Source organism: Pinus tabuliformis, chromosome Q, assembly GCF_031772625.1.
Source record: "Pinus tabuliformis cultivar Carrire ecotype Pingquan chromosome Q, CPIR1, whole genome shotgun sequence".
NCBI lineage: Eukaryota > Viridiplantae > Streptophyta > Pinopsida > Pinales > Pinaceae > Pinus > Pinus tabuliformis.
Window position 1 is genome coordinate 507,821,235 of NC_142296.1, and position 8,599 is coordinate 507,829,833.

Below are 8,599 nucleotides of genomic sequence, written 5' to 3' on the forward strand. Positions count from 1 at the left end.
TACCCTTTAGGTGTAGAAAATGTCATGATCTAGGCCACCTTTATAGAGATTGCCCGTTAAACAGCAATCCTCCAGCGCAAGTTGATCAGGAAAACCAGCCATTGGACGGTTTTACAAAGGTGACAAATCGAAGAAGAGGACATAAAAAACCTGCAGTCCAGACAAAGGCAGCCCAAAAGGACCCATCAAAGCCCTCCACAAGCAACAACTTTGAAGTCTTGGCAAATGAAGAGGTGCAGGATCCAGATCTCTTGACCTCCAAAGGAAAAATATCTACCCAGGACAAAACTAAAGGAACCCAATCTCAAACGGGGGAAAAGAAGGTGGAACAAGATGGCAATACTACAAAGACCGCGTCAAAAACTTGGAACCTCCCGGAAATGGAGATAGATAATATGGACCCAGTTACAGGAAAATAGAAGGAGGGAGAAGGGAGTCATCAAGAACCTCAGATCATGGATGAGGACACGGAATCAATAGATATTGGCGAGCTCGATATTCTGGGTCTAGAACAAGCATGCAAAACAGGGAATTTCGACAAAATACCTGATAGACAAGTGGATAACCTAGTGGAAGTTCTTAACAAAGCCCAAAAGAAATACTCCTTAGGGGTTCAAATCGACAGTCAATGGGATGGGAAATTCATCACCAAAGACAGCAAAAAGCGAGGAAGAAAAACGGCTTTAGAAAGAACCATCAGGATCGGTGAAGTCTTGGTTGAATCAGGCAGATATGCCAAGCTAACAAAGTACTACAAAAACAACCCCAAACCTTCCCAATGAAGATGATTTCTTGGAATATAAGAGGGCTCAATGGCCCAAAGAAAGGAAGACTTTTAAAAAATATGCTTATGGAAGAAAAACCAGCAATCCTTTTTTTGCAGGAGACAAAATGTAACTCGGCGGTCTTGGAAAAAGTTGCAGCAAAAGCCTGGCCGGGGGGGCTAGTCACAGCTGTAGATGCTCAGGGAGCCTCAGGAGGACTTGCAGTGCTCTGGGATGCAAGAACGATCCAATTAAGTAACATACATGCTAACAAAAACTTCATACAGGCTATTTTTCATATTTTGGGGACTAATATCCATGGCCACATAACAAATGTGTACTTCCCTCAAGAAAGCCAGCACAAGATAGAAATCCTGGAAGCTTTAACGCAGCTTAATGCAGAAAGGACTTATCCGCTTTGGGTCTCAGGCAGAGATTTTAACATGATCGCTTCTATAGAGGAAAAGAAGGGAGGGAGATGCAGAACAAACAGGGACGGCTCAATATTAAAAGATTTCATTCAAAATAACTGGTTAATAGATATTCCTACAAACAACGGCCTCCACACTTGGAATAACAAAAGAGCAGCACCTATGCAAGTAGCCTCGCGCCTAGATCGATTTCTGATTTCCGACAATGCAGTGCATATAGGGGGAGAATTTACAGCCTCCATCCTCCCTTACTCAGGTTCAGACCATTGGCCCATAGCCCTACACTGTAACCGACCAGGTAGTAGCATACGACGACCATTTCGGTTTGAGGCTTTCTGGTTGACACATTCGGAATTCCATGAATTTATCAGATCAACTTGGCAAAATTTCAATCCAACGGATGGGACAAAAATGTCTATATTCCACAGGAAGTTGAAGCACCTCAAAGAGCAAATAAAGCGCTGGAACAAATCCATTTTTGGCAACATATTCAAATCAAAGGAATTCCTCACCCAAGAAATGAAAGATATTCAGCAAAAAATGATCTCTGAAGGACGTTCTGAAGAATTAGTCCAGAAGGAGCAGGTTATAGAGAATAAAATCCTCGAACGAGACCTACAGGAGGAAACTCTCTGGAAGCAGAAATCGAGAGTCAGATGGTTGAAGGAAGGTGAAAAGAATACGAAATTCTTTCACAAAACCACCGTCCAAAGAAGAATGATCAACCAAATCTCCTATGTCTACAATGAACAGGGAACCAAAATTGAAACCCATGAAGGAATAGAACAGGAGTTTATCAACTATTTCAAGAAGATGAATCAAGAACCCAATATAGATAGAACAGAGGCCATTGACACCATCATCGGGCAGATACCAAGATTAATCACTGAAGATCACAACACTCTCCTTCTCAAACCTGTTAGTCTTCAAGAGGTCGAAACCGCGGTGAATCAACTCAAAGCAGGGAAAGCGCCAGGACCAGATGGATTTACTTCTAATTTTTTTCAGCACTTCTGGGAACTAATCAAATGGGAAGTCTGGCAGGTGGTGGAAGAATCGCGTACGCTCAGATGGATGTATCCAGCCCTGAACGCAACTTTCATCGCCTTAATTCCCAAAGCAGAGGAATCCAATACTCCAGATAAGTACAGACCTATCGCTTTATGCAACATCATATACAAGATTGTCTCCAAGGTCATAGCATTGAGACTGAAGCCCATGCTTCCGCTCATTATATCTCCAGAACAATCTGGTTACGTAGAAGGAAGACAGATCGCGGATGGGATTATTTTAACCCATGAAATAATACATTCCCTCAAGCAATCAAAACAACCAGGTATGCTTCTAAAAATTGACTTATCTAAAGCTTTTGACAGCATCTGCTGGGATTATTTGCAAAAAATCCTCAAAGCTTTTGGCTTCGCCCCCCCTGGATCAGATGTATCAGCAATCTTCTATCTTCCTCGTTCTTTTCCATTCTCATCAATGGCCTTCCATCCCCCACCTTTCGTCCATCTAGGGACATTAGACAAGGGGACCCTTTATCGCCCTTTTTGCTTGTCATATTATCAGAAGGCCTAGGACGCAGCATAAAATCGGCCATTCTCTCCCGCAATCTAAAAGGTCTAGCCCTCCACCAAGCCCCCGCTGTCTCGCACCAACAATTTGTTGACGATAATATGTTATTCGGTCACCCCTCTGTGCAAGAAGCGCGCTCTTTTAAAGCCATTCTTGATAATTTTTCGAACGCCTCAGGAGCCCTCATTAATAATGTCAAATCTCAGATCTTCTTTTTTAACACTCCTCCCTCTACCCAACGAGCTATAGCACGCATTTTCGGTTTCACCATAGCGTCCTTTCCTTCTAAATACTTAGGAGCTCCTCTAATCGCTTCAGCTCTCAAGCATTCTTCTTGGACCAGCCTTTTAGAAAAATTGGAGGCCAGACTATTCCTCTGGACACACAGAGCTTTAAATCTGGCCAGTAGGACAGTGCTAATTAAAGCGGTTATGCAATCTATGCCTCTCTACCTTTTCTCCATCCTGGCAGCACCGAAATGGGTTCTCAAAGCCATCAAGCAGCTGCAGCGTAACTTCCTATGGGGAAGCTCAGGGCCAAATAAAAAGTGGGCTTTAGTCAAGTGGTAGAAGGCTTGCTTACTTAAAAAAGCAGGAGGGATTGGACTAAGAGATCCTGAACAAAGCAACAAAACTATGGGGGCAAAAATCTGGTGGAGGTGGCTCTCAAACTCAAACACCCCCTCGGCAGTCTTATGGACAACGAAATATGCTAGAAACTTGCCCTTAGAGGAGAGAATTAGAATGTCGGAAGTCAGTAAAGGCTCGATCATCTGGAATTCAGCAATCCAACATCGAGACTTAATTCAAAAACACAGCTTCTGGGAAGTGAAAGATGGCCTTTCAGCACGGTTTTGGGAAGACTCATGGCAGCAGCTTCCAAATCTCAAAGATAGCATACAGGGAATTGCAGAACGAGAAATCAACCAGCTTGACAAGGTAAGCTACTTCTGGAAATCACAAACCACCCAAGAATATAGAGAATGGAAAGAAGCTTGTCATATCTTACCTTACAGCTCGGAGCAGATTCAACTTTCTCTATCCTCAGAGCTTCAAAAACAAAAAATTCTAAAGCTAGCAGGTATGGATACTCTTAGATGGGGATATGAGGAAAAGGGGATCTTCACAACCAAGGAAGCTTACAAAATCATCATTAAAGACAGAGACAAAATATGGGACAGAATTTGGAATCCTCCTATTTGGCCGAAGGTTTCAACCTTTCTGTGGCTTCTTTCACACAACAGAGTTCTAACATGGGACAACCTCAGGAAAAGAAATTTCTATGGGCCATCTATATGTCTCAACTGTAATCAGGAAGAAGAATCAGCTTTACACCTCATGCAAAACTGTCAGCTCGGAAGGAAATTGTGGGAAAAGGTAATATTCCGATGTCAAAGGGATGGCAGAGTGATGGGGGATATCACCGGTACCCTTCGCAACTGGACTCAAGAGCCATATCAAAGCAAGGTTCTAAACACTCTTTGGCAAATCATATCGGGACTACTGATGTGGAACATTTGGAAGGAGAGAAACAGAAGGATTTTCAAAAATCAATCAATGACATTGGAGCAGATATGGAATGGGATACACCATAACATCAGAGAAACTTTATCTATTAAAGGCTGGTCTAAGGAGGACTTCCCATCGCATCCGCAGGAACAAGCGATATGGGACAATTGGCAGATAAAATTACAAGATCCAACTTCTGCCAATGGAAATACATCTAATCATCAAGGGAACTCCGCGAGCTGGTCCCCGCCACCAATCAATGTGTTTCAACTTAATTTTGATGGAGCGTCGAAAGGAAATCCTGGTCAAAAAGGATATGGCAGAGTCATCAGAGATTACTAGGGTAAGCCCCTCATATCATTATTTGGTTCAATAGGTTGGAATACCAATAACGCAGCGGAATTGGAAGGCCTATGGAGAGGACTAACTCTAGCACAGGAGCAAAAGCTCTTCCCTATGATAGTTGAAGGGGACTCCCAAATTCTTATCAATATGGCATTAAAAATTCAACAAGGATCCCCGGTACAGAAGGTCAGCAGTAGCTGGAGAATGGCCACTAGATTGGAGCGTCTTCAACAATGGCTCAACAACAACCAAGCTATCTCCTTCAAGCATATCCGAAGAGAAGGGAACAAACTTGCAGATTTTCTTGCCAATATTGGTGTGGACAGTGGGAAAGAATTCTTTGCAGGATCACTACAAGACATAGCCTCGGAGAACCAACTTTCTACCTTCCATTCCATATTAACAAGAGATATGCAGTCAGGACAAGAACCACACCCGGATGCGGGTGTCAACATGAGAAGTTAATGTCACTACATGAGCAGATGGAAGCGGGCGAGGTGATAGGCTGGCGCAAGCGGCATAAGGTGGGCATTTATGGTTCATTAATGCCGGCACGCTATCAAGCTACGCTGAGGGAGGAGATCAGTACGAGCGACGCCAGCGTGGGACGCCATCGTAGAGCAAGTAGGTGACTTTTTTCAGAGCATCAAGTCCCATTAATGAGGAATTGGGTGAACAGCAAGTGTGGTAAGTACTTCAGGATGATAAGATCTAGATCTATATCAATTTCCCAGAGCCCAGCACTCTCTCTGGCTCATTCTAGCAGAGATATCCCAGGTCGTATTGGTTCACAGGAGTTAGGTACAGAGCCAAGCATTTGGAGGCCATCAGCGCTCCACCGAAACCTGCAACAGGTCGGCCTCATCTGCTTACCTCTTCTTGCTAGTATGGCTCGACCTCGCAGTGGTTCCCGAAGGGGAAGAAATTCAGGCACACGGGGGAGGGTTAGAGGAAGGGGAGGTCCTACTCCTCGACGCATCTCCCGGCTTGTCTCAGTCTCACCTGCTTCTCCACCTTCCGACCACTCTGGTCCATCCCACTCCAGTTCTTTCCACACCTCCCGCTACACTTTCAAGAGCAAGCTTCACAAGCCTACTATCTCTGCCACTATCACGGTCATCTTCTCAGAGGAAGAAGATGACCTTCCTGGCTCTGTCGAACATTCAATTGATCGAAATCTCTCCCAGAATTCCAAGGACACTCAAGGAGGCAGGGTAGAGGTTACCCCCAATCTTCCAGAGATGCAGCAAGATGAAGGTCATGAAGAGGATGAAGGTCTTCAGCAAACTTCCTCACACGAGGAGGTCATTTTCTGTGTACCGGCGCAGTTCTCCGGCACTGTTCTGTATCCGGTGATGCCTCCTGGGCGCAGTATTACGGACGTTGAATACAATGTAATGATTGAGTGGGTCAGTTCTCCGGGCAAGGCCAATAGCGATGATGCAGAGTTACCACCTCGGGAAAAATCAATCAACGGCGAGGATTGATGGAGAAGATTGAACGGCGGAGGAGGCTTTCGGAAGGCCTTTTTTGGCGGAACTTTACGCCCCGAAAAGTCAAACTTGATGACGTCAGGCGAAATCCACGCGTCAACAGGAGGCTTTATCGGGCTTGTCCTTACGGAAACCGCTTGTTGGTCGACGGCGGTCCGATAAAGTGGTGGTTTTTGTTACACGGTTTTGTGCTGCCGCGGATGTCCTCGTCAGCCTTTTGTCATTGTAATGCTCTATCGTCCTCTTGTTTGTGCTTTTTGGTGGTGATGTATAGGGATAATGAGTCCTGGGCTCTCGTTTTTATTTATGTAAACAAACAGTCAAGCGCCGAGGGCCGGAATTTTTCAGACAGAGGGCTGGCTTTAGCCCCCTCAGAGGTTGCTACCTCTTTGTAAATATTTTTCTCTTTTCTTTTACTTAATAGAATAGTCTTTACTCAGAAAAAAAAAAATAGATATGGAATATAACATAAATTAAATCTTTGGTATTATTGATTTTTTCACAGTGAATAAAGAGAATTTTGTATGAGGGAAAAGGTTAATAATAGTATTTTTTCTTTATTCAAGTTTGATGTTTAAGATGGAGTTCTGCTTGTAACATTTGGAGATTAGATATTAAATTTTATTATACACAATTTTGTTTATAATAAAATGAAAAAATGGTTTTACTTGGGTGAGTTTAAAATGAAGAAATGGTTTTATTTGGGCGAGTTTAAAATGAAGAAGTGAAGGTTGAAGTAACTAAGTTCATTGTCAAAATATTTTGATTCATTAAGTTTATTATGTGCTTCAAGGATGTAGAGTTGCAAATATGTTAGACTAGCTGCTTCACCTCTCTAAATCAATCACATGGACTAACTGCTGCCTTGGGAACATGGGACTAATTTCCCACTCAAGGTAATGGTAAGGGTTTGAAAGTTTACTAATGCCTATGGGTTTTGATGTAATGAAAAACCTCAACATGGTATCAAAACCTTGGCTTAGGTTCGATTCCCTCAAGATAACTAGGAACAATTGATATTTATTTTTGCAGTGAAAACAAAAGCATACATACCATTTGAAATACATACTTTCACAATGACAAGAGAGTTGAGATAGAAAATAGTAGTGAATAGTGAAATAGACAATAATTGTAGGGTGAATGCATAAAGATGGGTTACACTTTTGGGCCAAATGTGACGATGAAATTTCAAAATTGTACTCTTTTATTGATTTGCAACCCTCAAAATTCATATAAGCATTGTGAATTTTGATTCAAAGTAAAAAGACAATTTGTGGAGAATTATGTTGTTGTCCTAATGATTTTTTTTGCAAAAAAAGTTAGTGTCGTATAATATGTCAATTTTTCATTAAATGAAATGTCCATCCTTGCAAATTTTTGCACATCTTAAGAGGTATGTATGTGTTTGCATAGCATAACTTAGTCTAAAATGTGTAATTTGTAATATATATCTGTGTGTGTGTGTGTTTGTGTGATCTACACAGAGAGAACTAAGTTTTTCATATTAATTTTTTTTTTTTTTTTTTAATGCAAACTTATATTTTTTATTATTTTTCGAAGTTGGCGAAGTAATATTTCAATTTCAATTTCAAATTGTAGACACATGCGTTCGCGTAAGTTTTTTTTTTTTATTATTGAAATAAATTAGAAAACCAAGAGTACCCTTTTGAAGAGGACTCATAAATGAAGATAGTGGTATTTTTTGAATTTTTTTCGTTGTGTATATTTTATGTTATTGATTTTTTATTCAACCTCTTTGAAACTGTCCAAAAAAAATTCAAGCATTATGTTTAAAAGAAATTAGATGAAAAATATCATATGAATTTGAAAATGTCAAACTCATATGCCATTGGATAGAGGATTCCTTCATGAATCCAACATGATCAACTCCGTCACTTAAAGACAAAATTTTCCCTAAGTTTGCTAGGGTACAAAATGGTGTTGCAGAGAAATCTGCAGAGAGGGTGTTAAAATTGTGGTTTTTAGGACCTCGAAAGCTTGATCGAGCGTTTAAATTATAAATTCAAATAAGATATGACCCATTACCTATGGCCATTTAGAATAATCTCTAGTTTGATGCAAATTTTATCATCACATTCCGACTAATTCATAGATTATGATTTCCTCCCTATGGAGCCAAAACATATCATTTTCACGATTTAATCACAATTTTGACATTATTCATTAATATAATCACTTGCATGCAATATGTGATTTGTAATTTATTATTGACTAAAGATGTCATGGCTAATCCATGAGTCAATTAAATATTACAAGCATATAATAGCAAAAAAATAATAAAAATGTATTGATTAATTTTGAGGTCAATGCATCAAAATGATTAGTATACATTAGCTAATCATAATTTCAATGTGTCAATTTTAATCATACAGGGATCAAAGTATATGAAACAAAAATTTGTAAATAAAATAAGAATGATCATGTTATAAAAATAATGCATATCAGGATGTTCATTCATG